This window comes from Myotis myotis, unplaced genomic scaffold (assembly GCF_014108235.1).
Source record: "Myotis myotis isolate mMyoMyo1 unplaced genomic scaffold, mMyoMyo1.p scaffold_m19_p_1, whole genome shotgun sequence".
Lineage (NCBI taxonomy): Eukaryota > Metazoa > Chordata > Mammalia > Chiroptera > Vespertilionidae > Myotis > Myotis myotis.
The window spans coordinates 172,606,051-172,627,169 of NW_023416313.1; the positions used below are offsets into that span (position 1 = coordinate 172,606,051).

General features: G+C 36.7%; 1 long non-coding RNA gene across 3 annotated transcripts; it reads right to left on the minus strand.

Annotated features, from left to right (window-relative positions):
- Window positions 1–555: 555 nt before the first annotated feature.
- LOC118664581 lies at window positions 556–10,677 on the minus strand. Of its 3 annotated transcripts, XR_004970367.1 has the most exons (4): window positions 10,313–10,677; window positions 9,447–9,558; window positions 4,202–4,349; window positions 556–799 (listed from the first exon to the last, which is right to left on the minus strand). It is a non-coding gene; the product is annotated as an uncharacterized LOC118664581 (long non-coding RNA). The 3 variants fall into 3 exon arrangements; XR_004970369.1 differs by lacking the exon at window positions 4,202–4,349; XR_004970366.1 differs by lacking the exon at window positions 4,202–4,349 and having other exon boundaries at window positions 8,733–9,558.
- Between the last annotated feature and the right edge of the window lie 10,442 nt (window positions 10,678–21,119).

Sequence of the window (21,119 nt, forward strand, 5' to 3'; positions counted from 1 at the left end):
ATGCATCCCCCAAATATTGAAATGGAAGTTGGGGGGCGGTCTGTGAGATTACTGTATCAATATGTCATAACTGTGTACATTTTTAAATAAATAAAAAAACAACAACCTGGAAATGGTTCAAATGCTCAAGTGCTGAGGAATGATAAAGGCACTTCTGTGTATTATAATAATAAGCCATCTTATCCAATTAAATTTACTAAAGATTGAGGGTATACTTGGTCCAACTGAAAATTCAAGGATGGATAAGACATACTCCCTCCCTTTCTCTTATCACTATGTGGTACTACTGATAATAGCAATGAGAAATTTTTATTATTGTTCATCCTTACCAGAGGACTCTAGTATTTTTTCCATTGCTTTCAGAGAGTGGAGGAAGGGGAAGAGAGGTGGGGAGAAACATTGATATGAGAGAGACACATTGATTGGTTGCCTCCTGCACACACTCCAACTGGGATGGGAAGCAAATCACAACCCAGGTATGTGCCCTTGCTGAGGAATCGAACCTGAAACCCTTTGGTATGCAGGCTGACGCTCCAACCACTGAACACACCAGCCAGGGCACAGTGGGCATTTTTTTATCACTTACCTGTTGATAGGCAGTGAGTCAAGTGTTGCATTATTACAGATTCAATCCTTTGAACAATATTTTGAAATAGGCACTTTTGTTACATCCATTTTATCGATGATGAAAACTGATTTTAACTTCCCTCAAGTCACATAGCTAATACATGATAAAAAAAAAAAAAAAGGGACTCCATCCAAGGCCTTCCAACTCCAAAGCTCAGACTCTAAATCAAAGCTGTAGGAACAAAGAGAGAATGGTTATTTTTACAGTGTTATTGAATTACGATTTGGCATGCAATACACTGCACACATATAAAGCATACGCTCTGATAAGCCTTGAAATGCAACTGTGAGGCCATCTAATCTCCTTTCTGTAACTACAGATTAATGTGAATTTTTATAATTTTATATTTGTTTGACGTCTTTGACCAGCCGTGGGCAAACTACGGCCTGAGGGCCGGATCCGGCCCGTTTGAAATGAATAAAACTATTGAAAAAAAGACCGTACCCTTTTATGTAATGATGTTTACTTTGAATTTATATTAGTTCACACAAACACTCCATCCATGCTTTTGTTCCAGCCCTCCGGTCCAGTTTAAGAACCCATTGTGGTCCTCGAGTCAAAAAGTTTGCCCACCCCTGTCTTTGACTCAGCCTAATTATATTGAGATTTATCCATATTGCTGCATGTATCAAAGTTCAGTTCTTTTAATAGATGAGAGTATTCCATTGTTTGGATATACCATAATATGTTCATTCAGTCACCTGTTGAAGGAGGATTGAGTTGTTTCCATGTTCCAGGTCAGGACACATGCCCGAATTGTGAGCTCGATCCCCAGTGTGGGGTGTGCAGGAGGCAGCTGATCAATGATTCTCTCTCATCATTGTTGTTTCTCTCTCTCTCTCTCTGAAATATAATAAAAATATTTTTAAAAATAAGTAGAAATAGTATCTCATTGCTTATGTTACTTTTATCTTTTAAACAATGTGCTGGGTGAGCATTTATTTTTACTCTTACTATCTTTTATTTATTTGCCATATTCTATTGGTGGTGTGCACCTTTTCCTAGTGAATTGTAGAAACCCAATGTAGATTTTAATACAGCACTTTGTAGTTTATATTCAAATGTTTTTTCCAGTATGTTGTTTTTAACTTTACTATATATAGTTTTCATGGAAATGATACTAATTTTTATGTAGTCAAATTTATTTATTCTTTTCCTTTATGTAATCCTGGTTTTACACCATACTAAGAAAGGCCATCCCTATTCCAAGATTATATATTTAATAATCTATGTTTTCTTCTAGTACTTTAAGGAATAATTTTTTTAATATCAAATTTTGCTTTGTGAAGAATTTATTTTGGCGTAAGTTGTCTAAACATTATTTATTTGAAGAATCTGTCTTTTCCCCTCTAATGCCACCTTCATCACATACCAAATTCCTATATCTATTGAACTTTACTTATGGATTGCATTCTGTTCCATTCATATTTTTTAGTCATATGTAATATTATTTTTAAGTGTGGATAACATTCACAATCTTGCCCTGAGAAATGAGTGTGCATCTGTCTTCTATCTGCATCTTATCAAGAGAAAGATAATAATTGCTCAGCTTAGTATTTTAGTAAACCCAAAGCAAAATATCAGTCTTTCAAACACACTATTTAATACCTAATACTAAGTATTATATTTATATTAGATCAAAATAACAACTCTAAAAGTGTAATAATATAGGATAGCAGGAAAATTCTAATTTTTTAGCATCAGTGAATGAATGGACAGTACTGTCTTTAGTTACCCTATTTAAGACTGCTAACATAAAATCTTTCTGTAGCTTTATGGTCTCCTCCGAGGAGTGATTGGCCATTGTGCTTAGTGCAGCAGTGATTTCTGATTGCACTGCAGCTCTTGTTCATTAGGCCTGAGCTAGAATGAGCTTGCACATTTTAATTAGACTGCAGAAGGGTGCAAGTAGTAAATGAATCTTGGCACCTTTTCCAGATTGGCACGTGAAAACCCAAAAGGCACCCTTTGTCCACAGTCATTTCTTCAAATACTGAAGAATTAATAATGCTTCTCTTTAAAATATGTTAAACTTGGAAGACTGGAGAACAAATCTTTTTATAATAACAGGGTCATTATGCATGAATCATCATTTGTCTACAGGTCTAGCAGGTTGTAAGAGTAGAGTTTTCCATGGCCTCCAGCCTCGGTACAAATGGGGTCATAGTAATAACAACCTCAAGCCCTCATCCTTTAGTGTCATACATTTTAGATGAGTTCTTTAAATACAACATATAGCTAGTTTGTGTTTTGAAACGCTGTTTGACAATCTTGTATTTCAAAAAGCAGTATAATCCATTTCATTTATCATGATTACTCATAGACTTGGATTCATTTCAACCATATTGTATTGTTTTCTACTTTCTGTGTTTTATTTGTTCTTCCTCCTACTTTGCTTGCGAATTTATTTATTTAGTTGATTGAGTTTTCTTTACTCACTTTTTTCTTTACTGATTTGCAAGTTTCTGATTGTACTTGACTGAAAATATAAAATTAGTCAATATCTCCTCCTCTTTAAAATGTAAGGATTCTGATGTAAAAGCCCACACCACCTCCCTCTTCCATGTTCATTCAGTTTCTTAATTTCACCTTATTTTTCCAGTTCTTCCCTTTCCTTTTATTTTTATATAATCAGATATTAATTTGATTTATTCACATTGTTTGCACATATTATTCTTAAAGCCTATATCTTACTCTGGCTTAAATTTTTTAAAATATATACTTTTATAAAAATTCAGTGACTTGAGTGTTATAAATTTAATCTTTGCTTGCTTAGAAGGGATTTTATTTTCCCCTTAATCTTGGAGATAATTCATCTGGGTATAGATTTATAGACAGAGTTATTTTTCCTCAATATTTAAAATTATTATTCTATCATCTTATGATAGTCAACATAACAAGCCCACAGTCAGTCAGTTGGAATTTTCCCATTATAAATGTACTGCCTTTTCCTCTTTCGTGTCTTCTAAATTTTTCTTTCTGTATTCTGTACTTTGATGATAATGCATCTACTTCTGCATCTCATTTAATTTATCCAGGGGGGGAACTTGGTATACCTTCAATCTGAAATTGTGTCTTTTCTTCGCTGCCTCCCCACCCGCCCCAGGTAGTCTCTTTCATTCCAGAAGATTTGCAGCAATTTTCTCTTCAAATAATGATGCTCCTCTATTCTTTTCTTGTACAACTGTTTTGAGGTATACATTTGACCTGTTAATTATACCCTTCATATCTTATAAACCTCTCTTTTGTGTTTTCCCATAGGCCTAAAAACCAGGAGAGCCAATGGTGTTAGTTCCAGTCTGAGTCCAAGTATGACCAATGTACAAATTCTGAGATAGGCAGAGAGAATGATTTCTTTCTTAGCCTTTTACTTTATTCAGGCCTTCAACAGATTGGATGAGGCCCACCCACACTGGGGAGAACAAGCTGTGTTACTCAATCTACTGATCAAAAGATAATCTCAACTAGAAACATCCTCACAGACACAGCCAGAAATAATGTTTAATAAAATATCTGGGCACCATGGTCCAGTTAAAATGACATGTAAAATTAACCCTCACAATTGGTTCTTACCTGCAGCCAAGACTGAGCACCACAACTCTAGGTTTGAGAAAGAATGAAGTTAAAACCTGCAACTGTCTTCAAGGAGTTAACTAACAGTCATCTTAATGGTCAGGTGCTTCTCACAATAAGTAGGTTAGAGAATGGATAAACACATCAGCTTGGCATGAGGAATGAGAGGAAATGAGATTCTATCAAAGGTTTGCTTTAGTTATATCTAGAAACATTCATTTTTTCCATATCCTCATACAAGAGAAGGGGATTCTAAACATGTGAACAGGGATTTTGAACTCTTTTAAGCAATGAACTACTTCAAAATTCTAATGCAGGTCTGTTGCAGTGAATAAGAAAGATGACTTTAATTTTCCAGCATAATTTGAAAACTTGCCATTTAATTACTAAATATTTAAAAACTTTTCAGTATGTTCCCTCTTGTATTCTTATAAACCTTTTATGAGTTGGGGAGAATCAGTGCAGCACTCATGAATAAGTAAGCACAAAGACTGCATTGATGCAAATTCAATGATCATCACTATTTTGTTTTGTCATTTGGCAGCAAGAATCAACTTAACATCTAAACACAATCAGCATTGAATTTGTGATGTTTTATTCTACAGCTTCAAAATTCAAAATACAGAATTAAATCTGTTTATCCTCTGGTAGTACATTTAGGCACCAAAGGCAAACAATTGAATGTGAATTCTGTTTCCTATTCTCCATTTAGTGAAGCATCTTTGTCACAGCAACTGGGAAAAGGTAAATGAAGAGATGAGAATGGCCAGTGATGTATTCTTATCTCAATCAAAGACTGATTTTTTACTGCTTTGAGGTTATATTCAAACTAAACTCAGACCTAACCACCCCTATTGGACAGAAAACAACCTCAGAACAGACTTAGACCACCTGAACTCTTAACTTTATTTTCTTATTCCATATGAATTAACTAATTTTGAGAATATTATCAAAGCTCTCTAAGTCTCTTTTTATTAATTTATATAATAGCTCAAATTTATGATTTTGTCTAACTCTCCAAATTCCATAAAAATTATACTACTGGGGTAAAATAACAGTAAATGGGTATGCCCTTTTCCCATCAAATCCCTTCCTACTTCTCTAAAGGTAACTACTGTACTGACTGTTAAAAAAATTATGGCAAAGTACACAGAACAAAATTTACCATCCTTACCATTTTTTAAATCCTCACCTGAGGATATACTTTTCCCATTGATTTTTAGAGAGAATGGAAAGGAGGGAGGGGGACAGAGAGAGGGAGAGAAAGAGAGAAACATTGATGTGAGAGAGACACATCGACTGGTTGCAACCCAGGTACATGCTCTTGACCAGGAATCAAACCTGCAATCTTTCAGTGCATGAGCTGATGCTCTACATCTGAACCACACTAGCCAAAACTATTCTTGACATTTTTAAGATCAGTAATGTTACATACATTCTTCATCTTACAAAGTTGAACTCTCAACCCATTAAACCAGTGGTTCTCAACCTTCTGGCCCTTTAAATACAGTTCCTCATGTTGTGACCCAACCATAAAATTATTTTCGTTGCTACTTCATAACTGTAATGTTGCTACTGTTATGAATCATAATGTAAATATCTGATATGCAGGATGGTCTTAGGCGACCCCTGTGAAAGGGTTGTTCGACCCCCAAAGGAGTCACGACCCACAGGTTGAGAACCGCTGCATTAAACAATAACTCCTCATTATCACTTCTCCCTAGACCAGTGATGGCGAACCTATGACACGCGTGTCAGAGGTGACACGCGAACTCATTTTTTTGGTTGATTTTTCTTTGTTAAATGGCATTTAAATATATAAAATAAATATCAAAAATATAAATCTTTGTTTTACTATGGTTGCAAATATCAAAAAATTTCTATATGTGACACGACACCAGAGTTAAGTTAGGGTTTTTCAAAATGCTGACACGCCGAGCTCAAAAGCTTAGCCATCACTGCCCTAGACCCTGGCAACCACCTTTTTACTTTCTGTCTTTATGATTTTCACTACCCTAAGTACCTCATGTAAGTGAAATCACACAGTATGTGTCATTTTAAGGCTGGCATAATTTACTTAGCATAGTGTCCTCAAGATTCATTCATGTAGCATGGGTCAGAATTTCATTCCTTTTTAAAGGTGGATGATATTCTATGACATGTATATACAGCAGTTCCTCAAATAACGTCTCATTCAACATTTCATATAATGATGAGATGCCATAGGAGCTTAACTCTCATTTATAGTATATTAATTAGCCTATGGTAAAATTGGTTTTGTTACACATCATTTCGCTTACAGTCACAGAACCTATCAATACAAAGTGAGAACTTACTGTATCATATTTTGCTTATCCATTCATTTATCTTAATTTTTTAAAAATCCTCACCTGAGTATATTTTTCCATTGATTTTGAAGAAAGAGAAAGGAGGACAAAAGACAGAGAGAAGGAAACACTGATGTGAGAGAGACACATTGATTGGATGCCTCCCGCACGGGCCCTGACCAGGGTCAGGGATCAAACCTGCAACCAAGGTAGGTGCCCTTGAGCTGAACTGAACCCAGTACCCTTCAGTCCGTGGGCTGATGCTCTATCCACTGAGCTAAATTGGCGCCATTCATTTATTCAGTTGCTTCTACCTTTTGGATATTGTGATTAATGCTGATATGAGCATGTGTGTATAGATATCTTTTTTAGACCCTGATTTCAATTATATTGGGTATATTGCCAGACATGGAATTGTTGGATCATATGGTAATTCTATTTTTAATTTTTCAGGAAGCACCAAACAGTTTCCACAGTGGTTGTACCACTTTATATTCCCACCAGCAGTGCACGAGGGTTCCAATTTCTCCACACCCTTGTCAACATTTGTTATTTTCTGTTTTGTTTTTTACAGTATGTATCCTAATGGATGTAAGGTGGTACTTCATTGTGATTTTGAGTTGCAGTACTCAATGATTAATGATATTGTATATCTTTTCATGTACTTCTTGGCCTTTTTTTATCTTCTTTTGAAAAATGTCTATTCAAGTCCTTTGCCTTTGGGTTGTTAGTTGTTGAGTTATACAAGTTCTTTAATTATGTATTTTTGATATTTACCCTTATTCAGATATATGATTTGCAAATATTTTCTTACACTCTATGGGTTGCCTTTTTACTGTGTTATTAGCTCCTTTGATGAACATAATTTTAAAATTTTGATGTGGTCCTATTTTGTCTTTTGTTCCCTGTACCTTTGAGGTCACTGACTAATTGAGTTTTGACAAGGATGCCAAGACCATTCAATGGGAAAAGAAATGTCTCTTTAACAAATGATATTGGGACAACTTGATATCACATGCAAAAGAATGAAGTCGGACCCCTACTTCATACCATATATAAATATTAACTAAAAATTTATTAATTAGCCACGTATAGTAGCTAAACCAAAAAAATCTTAGAAGAAAATATAGTAGTAAATCTTCATAACTTGGCTTTGGCAATGGATTATTAGATATCACATCAAAATCACAAGCAACAATAACAACAAAAAACCAGATCAAGAAGACTTCAGTAACATGAAAACCTTTGTGCACCAAAGGGCATAATCAAAAAGTGAAAAGATAATAACCATAATAGGAAAGAATATTTGTAAATGGCATATCTGACAAGGGACTAGTATCCAGGGCATATAATAAACTCTTACAACTCAACAACAACAAAAAAGACAACAACCTTATTTTTTAAATGGCAAAAACTTATACTAACATTTCTCCAAAGAACATGTACAAATGGCCAAGGAGCACATGAAGAGATGCTCAATATCTTTAGTCATTAAGGAAATGCAAATTAAAACCACAATGAGGTACCACTTCACACCCACTAGCATGGCAATAACAACAACAACAATGATGCACTACAACAAATGCTGATGAGGATGCTGAGAAATTGGAAACCTTGCACATTACTGGCAGTAAATAGTCCAGTTACTGTGGGAAACAGTTTGGTGGTTCCTGAAAAAGTCAAAAACAGAATTACCATATGATTCCACAATTCCACTCCTAGATGTATATCCCCCATAATTGAAAACACATACTTCAACATGTACATTCATGTTTATAGCAGCACTTTTCACAATAAGTGAATGATGGAAACAACCCAAGTTTCCATGATGGATGAATAGATTAAAAAGTTATTGTATATATGTACAATGAAATATTATTCACAATTTAAGGGATGAAATACATGCCACAATGTGGATGAACCTCAAAAATCTTATGATGTTAATGAAGCCACTACTTGCATTGAAGTTTACTAAATCCAGTTATGGATGGTGTCATGACACTGTTAGCCTGTGAGGGCAAATATTAGGCCATTGTGAAAAATTAAATTCTTAATTGGTCCTGTATTTTTGCTTCATTATCTCAGAGTTCTCTAATGGAGCACATTTAATTAGCAGTCTACCTCAAGTGCCCACATTTAAGATCAAGGGGGTAGGAAGGCAAATATTTGGCTTTTTCCACTCAATAGTAAGAGGCAGGCCTTACCTGATTTATTGGGCAAGAAATTCCTCAGCACAGAAATGGTGAGTAGCTTTTTCCTCCAAGTGGCAAATGAATACTACATAATCTGACCTTGTTTTGGATATTATAGGGCATGCATTAAGAAAATATTGAGAAAGGAGAAAAATACCTGATATCGTAGTGAAAAATTAGAAATGCCAGTGAAAAATTCCAAGAACTATTGAGAAAATTTATTAAAATGGCTGAATACAAGATGAATATACAAATACCAATAACTTTTCTAACTCATTACAAATGGAAGTGGAAATTTTTCCATTAGCATAGCATAAAAAAGAGTAAATTTTAAGCAAACATATGATAAAGAATTCTGTAATCTTACTGAAAGACATAAAGCAAAGCTTGACTAGACATACCATATTTAGCATGAGTGGGAAGAGTTAATGTTTCAAAAAAATTTCAATCTTTCCCAAATTAATACAGGAAATATAATCCAAATCAGAAGGGTTATTCATGGAAGTAGATAAATTTGTTCATATGAAAAAGGGCTTATGGAAAAGTTCAGATGGAAGAGGAAAATCTCTAAGAATATCTGAAATATAGAGAATAGTCAAAATGTTGTGAAAAACAATTGCCTTCAGATATCAACCTTATTAAAATCTACCGTAACTAAAACAGACTAGTATAGGCATTGAAATAGACAATTAGACTAGTAAAACAAATAGAGAAGCAGAAACTTACCTGCATTATAAACGTGACATTTCAATTTCATTTTAAAATAGTAGTTTATTTAACAAGTTGTATTTTATTATAGTTGACTACAGAACAATGTATATAGTGTGATTCTGTTTGACTAAAAGAAAAGTATGGGTAAAAGTATGAGTAAATCTCTATACTCAGACATACATACATACATACATACAGCCTGGGAGCATACATGTCAAATTTTAACAGTGATAAATTCTATGAACTAGGATTTGGAAAGGGTGTAGGGAGAAAATAGGCTTTCAATTTTCACTTTACATGCTCTGTATTATTAGTTTAGGTTGTATTGTCTTGTAGGTTTGTTTACAAAAGAGCAAGGCACAGTTTGATAGAATCAATAGCTTATTGAGCAACAAGCATTGAATTACTTTCACTGTTCTCTGCTGAAATGTGTCACGTGCGCCTAATTTATTTTTCAAATATCTACATTCTGAGTGGTGCTTCTTTATAAAGACGTTAGCAATTCTGGGGCCCTATCAGTTGTCTTCAATATCATCTTTCCATTGGACTAATATATAATTTTAGGCTCATTCTTTCTAGTGTTCAATAATTTTAACTAATTTCAGACATTCAATTGGCTTTAGATTCCTTGACATAATTAATGTATCATATTTTTAGTCATTGTTTTCTCTGTCAATGAAATCTTAATATCTATGATATGTCTTTCCTAATAGGACCAAATGTTTTTCAGTTTAGACTTTGATTTCAACAGCCTATAAAAAAAAACCCTTCATTTTGGACCTCAGCTTCAGCTGTTCTGAGTATCTAAGCCTGACTTTGTTCATCTCTAAATGATTACAATAGTCATACTTCTACATAAACTTGTGAGAATCATACAATACCTGGTATGATGCTTGGCAAATAGTAAATAGGTTGTGAATATGATAAAGATCTGTTTCCCAATATCTGAAAAAAATATTTCTTTGAAATTCTTCCAAATAATAACCTGGTCATTAAAATAAATTAAGTATTAGGTATAAAACAGTAATATAAATGAGATGAAAATGATTGAATAGATTCTAACATTATATTACAAGAACTTTAGCTTTCATTTTCTCATTTATTCATTCTTCTTAGCACCTCTGCTATATCCAAGGAGTCTCTTTTGCATGGAGGAAGCAGAGATAAAAATCAGTTGACCATCCTTGGCTGATTTGGCTCGGTGGATAGAGCATTGGCCTGCAGACTAAAGGGTCCCAAGTTCGATTCGTCAGGAGCACATGCCCAGGTTGTGGACTCAATCCCCAGTAGGCGGGGGTGGGGGGTGTGGGGTGGGGTGGGGGGTGGCGGGGGGAGGGTGCAGGAGGCAGCTGAACAATGATTCTCTGTCATCACCGATGTTTCTCTCTCTCCCTCTCCCTTCCTCTCTGAAATCAATAGGAATATATATATATATATATATATATATATATATATATATATATATATATATACACACACACACACATATATATTTTGAAAAGTCACTTGACCAAAGTTGTTAGCTGGCATAGAAGACTGTTAATTATCCCCAGCAATTTCTCTTCTCTTTCTGGGATGCACATAGTGCTGAGAATAAAACTACACTTCCTGACCCCTGATGCAGCTTTGTAGATGCAGCTATGTATGGCCACTTGAGTGCATTGAGGGCAATGGGTTGTAAGAAATGAATGTCACTAAAGGAGTGCTCTTTAGCTGTCTTTTTTATTTTTTATTTTAAGAGTATACTTTTAATAGCAGTTTTAGGTTCACAACATAATTGAAGGGAAAGTATGGAGATTTTTCCATGTACTTTCTGCTGAAAAACATTGCCAAAAGCTTCTTGTAGCATAAAGAATTACATTTTAAAAAGATTTAATGACTAATACTCTGCCCCTGAGATGATTATTTTTTGTAGTTACATATGAAAACCATAGAATCGTTTGATTGAGGCCACATTAATATTTTTGAATTCTATTACAGATTTTTGAAATATTAACTTTAAAATTTTGTATTCATAGTTTATATTGACCTAAACTGGCCACATTTAAGCTGCTAATTGTTCCTATATATACACCAGATGAAGCAAAAGATGGGAAAACATTTCACTGTGAAATGTGTCATCCTCCAGGAATTTCATCAAATTATCTTTGCCCACCAGCTACAATAAAGCTAATGCATCTACTAACATAAAGTAGTGCACTGGTTTTGTTGAGGTTTGTTTACTAGTCTAATGGTTATTTCAGTTAAGCCAGGGCTCTAAATGACAACCACATGGCTAACTGCGTTGTAATATGCTTCCTTTTCAATTTAGTCAGGTTCAGTTCTGTGTCTAACAGAACCAGTGTTTTACAAATGTTGTGATTGGTATCATATGAATGAAAACAAACTATTTTTTAAAATATTTGAACATATTAGATCTAATATCTATTGTGTTCTTTGCAAAGTATCTGTATATATAAAAGCCAATCAACTGGAACAGAATGATCGAAACGACAGGTCGCTATGACACACACTGTGGCAGCTTATCGGCCCCCCACAACCTTCCGCGGCCCTTCCCCCAGGCTGGCCTGGCACCCATCAGCCCCCCGACCCCCCAATCAGGGGTAGGGCCTCCCTCCCTGTGGGCCTCCCTCCCCTCCCAGCTGGCCCGGCCCCAATCGGCCCCCATCAGAGCAGGCCAGTTGGACCCCAGCCATGCATGAATTTGTGCACTGGGCCTCTAGTTGCTTTATAATACTATTAAATATCAACACATCATTTATTGCTCATTTGATAAATTCACTTTTGTATTTGAGAATGAATATTCCAAATTTATTATACATTTTTGAGACTAGAAAAGGTTAGATTGTTGGCTCTCTTTTCTGCAAACTTTGAGCTCTGTGATTGAAATGGAATTGGATACCTATAAGTGTCACTTGATTGAACTCTTGGTTATTATGGATTGACAATTTAAGTTATAAAAAATTGTGGCTTGCTCTATCACTCTTTTGGTAGTATCTTTTTTTATAAATAAGTCATAATTACAATGTACTCAAATTTATTAACCTTCCTTTATAGTTAGTGCTTTAGAAAACTTTCTATTCCCCAAAGTCATAAAGTCATTTTTCTATATTATCTCACAAATTTTTATTTCACTTAGATTTATAATGCATCTTGCATTGTTTTTATGTGTGATGTGAGGTAAGGTCAAGTTTACATTTTTTCATCTGGATGGGCTTTCTCTCCTTTCTGATCTGTAATATCACCTTTGTCATTAATCAAAGTCCATTTTAATGCAGCTATAATGTTAATAATAATAAATACAACAATTTGCCATTTAATTTGACAATACAAGGTGGGGTAAAAGTAAGTTTACAGTTGTTCATTTGGAAAATAATACAATTAATAAATAATACATGGGTAAACTCTGTTTCACATACAACTATAAACCTACTTTTGCCCCACTACACTCCATTGTACTTAAAAACATGACATTAGGAGTCCACTTTTATCTTCCTTACTTGTGTAGACATGATGGAGATGCACTGGTAATCCTATCTAATAAAAGAGAAACATGGTAATTGGCGTACGACTGCTACCCTTCCCATTGGCTAATCAGGGAGATATGCAAATTAACTGTCAGCCAAGATGGCGGCCGGCAGCCAGGCAGCTTGAAACTAACATGAGGCTTGCTTGCTTCAGTGACGGAGGAAGCCAAAGCTTCCCTGCTTGCCTTGCCGACCTCTCAGCTGCACTCTAAGCAACTATGTTACAAAAATAGAAGCTAAACAAAACCCCGGGCTTCAGCCAGCAGGACCGCAACATTGTTTCAAATACAGAAGGGTAAACAAAGGCCAGAAACCTGCTTTCAGCAGTGGAAGTCTCATAGCTGGAGCCGAGCCTCAGAGCTAAAGCTGGCCCAGAATGAAAAAAAAAAAGGAAAAAAGGACAGGTTGGGAGCTTCAGTCACCCGTCAGCCTGAAAACGGCCCTCAGCCCCTCACCCAGGCTGGCCAGGCACCCCAGTGGGGTTCCCCACCCTGATCCAGGACACCCTTCAGGGCAAACCAGCCGGCCCCCACCCGTGCACCAGGCTTCTATCCTATATAGTAAAAGGGTAATATGCCCCCCAGCACTGGGATCAGCGGAGCTGCGAGGCCTCCCAGCACCGGGATCAGTGGTGCAGCAAGGCCTCCTGGCACCGGGATCAGCGTGACAGGGGGCAGCGACCAAACCCCCCTGATCGGCCCTGCTCTGTGTGTGACAAGGTGCGGCGCCCCAATCCCCTCCCCCCCCGCCCCCCACGGGCCCTGCTCTGTGTGTGACGGGGTAGAGCCATAACCTCCCCATCGGCCCTGCCCTGAGTGTGACAGTGGCGGTGCCCCAACCCCCTGATCCGCCCTGCTCTGTGTGTAACAGGGGGCGGTGCCCCAACTCCCCTATCAGCCCTACTCTGTGAGTGACAGGGGGGAGCTCCCCAACCCCCTGATCAGCCCTGCTCTGTGCGTGACAGGGTGCGGCGCCCCAACTCCCCAGTTGGCCCTGCTCTGAGCCCGACCAGGGGCTGCACCTAGGGATTGGGCCTGCCCTCTGCCACCCGGGAGCGGGCCTAAGCCAGCAGGGTGTTATCTCCCGAGGGGTCCCAGACTGCGAGAGGGCACAGGCCAGGCTGAGGGACCCCCCCTCCCCCCCGAGTGCACAAATTTTTGTGCACCGGGCCTCTAGTCTATATATATAAAAGGCTAATATGCTAAGTGTCCAACCATCTGACTGGTCACTATGACACACACTGACCACCAGGGGGCAGACGCTCAACACAAGAGCTGCTGTGACACGCACTGGCCATTTACAGAGAAACGCACCGTGCCCACAAAGCAACACTTGGCTTCCCCCAAATGGGACACAGGCCCTGCCACCACCCTGGAGGAACAGCCCACCAAATTGCAGCCAAAGCTGCTGAGACCCCATGGCGCAAAATGCGGTCCACAGTCCAGCCCAGCCCATAAATGGTCACTATGGGTGCTGGGTAATGACATCACATAGCAATGCCCAGCTTCCTCTCCCTAATGATGACTAGCCTCTTTGCAGTTTCTTCAGCCCAGAAACATACTTGCTTTATAGCCAGGTGGAAACATTTTACACTTTAACCAAATGTCTGTGAAGCATTTTCCCATGCCTGATCTCATTTGATCCTCACAGAAGTCCTGGAGTAGGTAGACAGGAGACTCTGTGGAATCCTATTTTCTTTTCATTAGCTGGAAAATGGGGATTTAGAAAGTTTAGAAACTTGACCTGACTGAAAAGAAGTAAGAAATGGTATCGAGTGATCTACAGTAATAATGGGCTTCATGTTGATATTTACTGCTGTGTTGCTGACAATTACCTGAAAGAGAAGTTGGGGTGCTTCACTGGGCTGGAAAAAGTTTAGCTAAACCAGAAAGCAGGTCTAATTAAGCAAGTTTATTCTATATCTATAAGTTGACTCATACATGCGAAATACATATAAAGCTCTTGCTGGCACCAATCACACACGTGTGTTTCCATCTGTCATTGTCGATCATGAATTTGGTTGACACTTCTATTATAAAGAAAGGGAGAATAGCAATATTAAAATATTTCTTCTAATTAATTTCCTTTCAATGTGCACGAATTCATGCACCAGGCCACTAGTAAGAAATAAAATAAAACATTGCCCTGTGGCAATGCACAGGACACCTGCAATGCTGCTCAGTTATAATTGCATCATTGTGATGGACAGTGACACCAAGCAGAGTGTGAGGTAGTTATAATACTACCTATGATCTCTGCTGCCCCTGCTCAACTCTGCTGTCATAAGCAAATGTGTGATTGTGTTGCAATGAAACTTCATGCAAGGTCACTGAAATTTAAGTTTTAAATAATTTTCAAGTATCACAAAATATAATCCTTTTGATTTTTTTCAACTATTAAAATGGAAACAACTGACGGATGTTTCTCTCTCCTCCCTCCTTTCCTCTTCCTCTAAAAAAATAAAAAACATTTATAAGAGAGAATAAACTGCCAAATAATTTTATAAAAAGCCATCTACTGTATTTTCCAGTTGCAGATTCATGCTTGAACATTAGCACTCTAAAAACTTCTGCAATAGAGAAACTTGTGTATTTTGCCTAAGCCAGATGTAATGAACCTTATTTATTTTCCAGAGAACTCTTACTTATTCACATTCCTTTTTGAAGCCTTAAAACCAAAGTGTGGTATATACTTTGAGAAATGTTGATTTGCCCTGGTCTACTTATTTTACACATGAGTAAAATGAAGTACGAAAACGATGAGAATAAAAAGTTCCTATTTTTAGAAAAGAATAGGTCATTTATTGGTCCTAACAACAATCAGAACCAGTTTTAAACATGTTCTAACTTATTAATAACTTCACATCAATAATCATCCAATGAATGATAGCCCAATCTAAAAGTCAGCCAATCAACAATAGTCTTCATTTAAGTAACTATACTTCAACAGCTAAACACTTCTTTCAAATCTTCAAGCTTATATACAATGAATTAATAGAAGGTTCACAGAGGAAGGTGACTGTTTACATGAATTGATTAGTTAGAAACTAAATTTTCCATTAGAATCTAGTTCTACCACATTTCCAGGTGAAAAGTTTGTGGGAAACCAAAGGAAGGCTAGGTAAGAGTATACTGCCCCACCCCTGGCCGCTCGGTGCCTGCATATGCAAATTAACCCGCCATCTTGTTGGATCGATTTGCATACTCATGCCTGATTGGCTGGTGGGCATCATGAAGGTATGGTCAATTTGCATCTTTCTCTTTTATTAGTTTAGATTCCACCTAAATGAGATATCTAGAATGGACAGATTCACAGCGATAGAAAGTAGCAGTTATCAGGGATTAGGGGGAGGGTGTTATTGCCCAATGAGTAAAGAGTTTCTGTTTTAGATGATGAAAAAATTCTGGAAATAAGTAGCAGTGATAGTTGTACAATATCGTGAATGTACTGAATGCCACTGAGTTGTACACTTTAAAAAGTTAAAAGGGCAAATTTTATGTTATGTATATTTTTGCACAAATTTAAAAAGAGTTCTCCTTGGCTGAAAACTCCCAAAATTAGGCCAAAGACAGAAACAAGCAAATTCAAGAAGTTTAGCAAATCCTAAATAGGAAGAAATCCATACCAAACACACCACAATCGAACTGCTTAAAACTAAAGACAAAGGAAAAACCTCCACCTTATTATAGAGCAGTGATGGCGAACCTTTTGAGCTCAGCATGCCAGCATTTTGAAAAACCCTAACTTAACTCTGGTGCCGTGTCACATATAGAAATTTTTTGATATTTGCAACCATAGTAAAACAAAGATTTATATTTTTGATATTTATTTTATATATTTAAATGCCATTTAACAAAGAAAAATCAACCAAAAAAATGAATTCGCGTGTCACCTCTGACACACATGTCATAGGTTTGCCATCACTGTTATAAAGGAACAATTATTAAATAACTGCTGATTTCTTACCAGAAACCAGAGAACCAAATGAAGTGCCATAACATTTCTTAAAGTCCAGAGAGAGAAAAAATCTACTTAAAAAATTCTATATCCTGTTTAAATATTATTTAGGAACCAAGCTGAAATAAAAAACATTTCTGATACAGATCATGTATCAGAAGTGTACACTTGAAACCTATATAATCTTTCTAATCAGTGTCATCCCAATAAATGTAATTTAAAAGAAATATATATTACTGGGTCAAATGGCAGTTCCATAATTTTTTGAGGAAACACCATACTGTTTTCCACAGTGGCTGCACCAGTCTGCATTCCCACCCGCAGTGCATGAGGGTTCCTTTTTCTCCACATCCTCACCAGCACTTGTCGTTGTTGATTTGTTGAAGACAGCCATTCTGACAGGTGTGAGATGGTACCTCATTGTTTTGATTTGCATCTCTCGGATGATTAGTGACTTTGAGCATGTTTTCATATGTCTCTTGGTGCTCTGTATGTACTCTTTTGAAAAGTGTCTATTTAGGTCCTTTGCCCATTTTTTGATTGGATTATTTATCTTCCTTTTGTTAAGTTGTATGAGTTCCCCGGGGGGTGGGGGTTGGGGGGGGTGGTTAAGGGCATGTGCCGGGGGGGTGAGGGAGGTTGGGGGAAGGCCAATGGGCTAAAAAAGGAGACATATGTACTACTATTTGTAATAAAAAATAAAAATAAATATATAATCTTGTTTATACTAAAGAAATTATCTTTCTTTAAATTTCTGAAACAGTATTAACAAAATGAATATCAGGAATGTTCAGGGTGGTACAACCATAGATGCTGGGATAAAAACATTCTGAGATAAAGAAAAACTAAATTTTAAAAAGTCATAAACTTTTAGTCCAGGTCAGTTTCTTTGACAGTGTAACTCTCTCAAAATTTGTGCTTATTTATATGATTCCAGTCAGCAATAGTCACACTCTCAATTTTAAACTCATGTTCCCCCCAGCTCCTCCCCACACTTAACTGGAGTATCTTAAGCCCATCAGGTGGGTATTGGTAGAAGACTGACACTTCAGCACCTGTTTCCTAAGCCATTTTGTCTATCCGAATAGATTTACTGGGTATTGGCGTTTCCAATTTCTAACACATATTACTATTTAGAATGTGAGAATGAGGAATCAAAATTCCTTGGAATTTTCCGGAATACCCTAATTATACAGTATCATCATTGTGTATTATTTATAACACTATACTTAATGCATTTTTAAATAGTTGTGAGTGACCATAATAAACACCTAATCATTTTTGTTATACTGTTTCAGAAATTTTAAAAAGATAATTTCTTTAGTATTAACAAGATTATGTATTTCTTTTTAAATTGCATTTATTGGGGTGACACTGATTAGAAAGATTATACAGGTTTCAAGTGTACATTTGAGATACATGATCTGTATATTACATTGTATGCCCACCACCCAGAGTCAAATCAGCTTCTGTCACCATATATTTAACTCCCTTTACTACCCACCACCACCACCACGGCCACCACTCTTTCCTTTGTAACCACCATACTACTGTGTCTTTAAGTTTTAGTTTTATAACACACATGAGTGAAATCATATAGTTCTTAGCTTTCTCTGACTGACTTATTTTGCTCAGCATGATATTCTCCAGATCCATCTATTCTATGCTGTTGTAAATGGCAGGATTTAATCTTTTCTGATGGCTGAGTAGTATTCCATTGTATGTCTTTTTAAAAATCCTCACCCAAGGATGTATTTTCATTGATTTTAGAGAAAGAGGAAGGGAGAGGGAGAGAAGAGATAGAGATAGAAGGAGAGGGAGGAGAGAGAGACATTAATGTAGGTGACCTAGTCCTTTTGGTGTACGGGACGATGCTCCAACCGAGCCACCTAAGCAGAGCTGCACCACATCCTCTTTATCCAATCCTCTATTGAAGGGCACTTTGGTTGTTTCCATGTCTTGACCACCAAGAATAATGCTGCAGTGAACATAGGGTTGCATATATCTTTTTAATAAATGTTTTCAAATATTTGGGGTAGATACCCAGCAGAGGGATTGCTGGGTCATATGGTAGCTCTATTATTTTTTGAGGAACCTCCATCCTATTTTCCATAGTGGCAGTACAGTTTACAGTCCCACCGGCAGTGACGAGGGTTCCTTTTTCTCCACAGTCTCTCCAACACTTACTGTCTTGTTGATAATAGCCATTTTAACAGGTGTGAGGTGGTATCTCACTGTAGTTTTTATTTGTATTTCCCTAACAGCTAGTAAAATTGAGCATCTTTTCCTATATCTGTTGGCCATTTGTATGTCTTCTTGGGAGAAGTGTCTGTTCAGGTCCTCTCCCCATTTTTTACTGGGATTGTTGTTGAGTTGTATGAATTCTTTATATATTTTGGATATTAACCCCTTGTTGGAGCTGTTGTTTATAAATATCTTCTCCCATTCATTGCCTTACTGTTTTGTTGGTGGCTTCTTTAGCTGTGCAGAAGTTTTTTAGTCTGATGAAGTTCCATTCACTTATTTTTGCCTTTACTTCCTTTGCCTTTGGGGTCAAATTCATAAAACCCAAGGTCCATAAGTTTAAGATTATATATTTTCAGCCAGGCCATTGTGGCACAGTGGTTGAGCATCCACCCATGAACCAGGAGGTCAGGGTTCCATTCCTGGTCAGGGCACATGCCAGAGTTGCAGTTGGATTTTCAGTAGTGGGCATGCAGGAGGCAGCTGATCAATGATTCTCTCTCATCATTGATGTTTCTAGCTCCTCTCCCTTCTTTTCTCAAAATCAATAAAAACATAAAAAAAGATTATATATTTCAATATCATTATCTCTACCTGATAAAGATGTCTGATAACAAAACATTATATGAAGTAACATTATTACATATCTCAAATAAAAATTTTAAAAATTGGAAGTAACACCAATATTTAAGTTATTCTTAAAATGAAATTTAAAATCACACAATGGACTAATCGTGCTGATAGTCTTTATCTTTACTTTGTAACAAATATTTCAGACATAGAAAATTCTCTCATTTTTGCACTAGTCAAATAATTAGACCTGTCAATAAACATCTTTAAGTTTGCATTAGGTAATGTATGGCTTCATAGAAACTCTCCCTTTTTTGATGATGAAAGTATTATGTCTATTTGCCCTGATTTTAACTTCCTAGTTGAAAATGCTATTGCTTTTGTTAATTTAAAGTTTAGATTAGCTTCTGATTTCATTTCAGAATGTTCTACATTTACTTCTTGTTAAAATATTTGCAAGGAACAGTAACCTTTGGCAAATAATCATACACTGGGAAATGCCAACAAATTTATTTGATAGTATTTGAATATACTAGTCCTCCCCCCCACCCCCACCCCTTATCTGAGGATACATTCCAAGACCTTCAGTAGATGCCTGAAACCTCAGGTAGTTCCAAACTCTATGTATTACAGTACTATTATGTTTTTTCCTATGCATATATACCTTTTCAGTTAAAGGAAACACTTTATGCTTTCTCTTTGGCATACCCAAATTGCCAGCATCACTATTCTTGCACTTTGGAGCCATTAAGTAAAATAAGGGTTACTTGAACACAAGCACTGGGATATTGCAAGCGTCGATCTAATAACAAATACTAAGGGACTAATGGGCAGATATACTAATGTGGATACTCTGGAGAAAGGGATGATTCATGCCCTGGATGGGACAGAGCAGCATGGCACAAGATTTCATCACACTATTCAGAATAGCACACAATTTGTTAAAACTTATAAATTGTTTATTTCCAGAATTTTCCCTTTAATATTTTGGATTGCTGCTGACCGCAGGTAACATAAACCGTAGATAAGAGGTGGAGGAGACTACTGTAATGTTGTTACATTTGCATCTCCTATAGAGGATAACAGCACCATGCAGAATCACAAGTCAAAATTGCCAATTTAAGGAATTATTTTGTTTCCATATGTGTAATTCTTTTGGGAACACCACTGATAGAATTTGTATAGAGTACAATATGCATATAAACCTTCTAACACTTATTTTACTTTAAAAGAATGACGGTTAGCTGCCGACAGGTACATGAACATACACTTACTAGTATAACATGGCAATAGCCTCAAGGAAGACTGAGTGATTAGATCGTGACCACTTCTCTTTTACGTGCTCCTGGTCCATTTCCTGGAAATGCTGCCTTTACTCTTGGATTCCTTA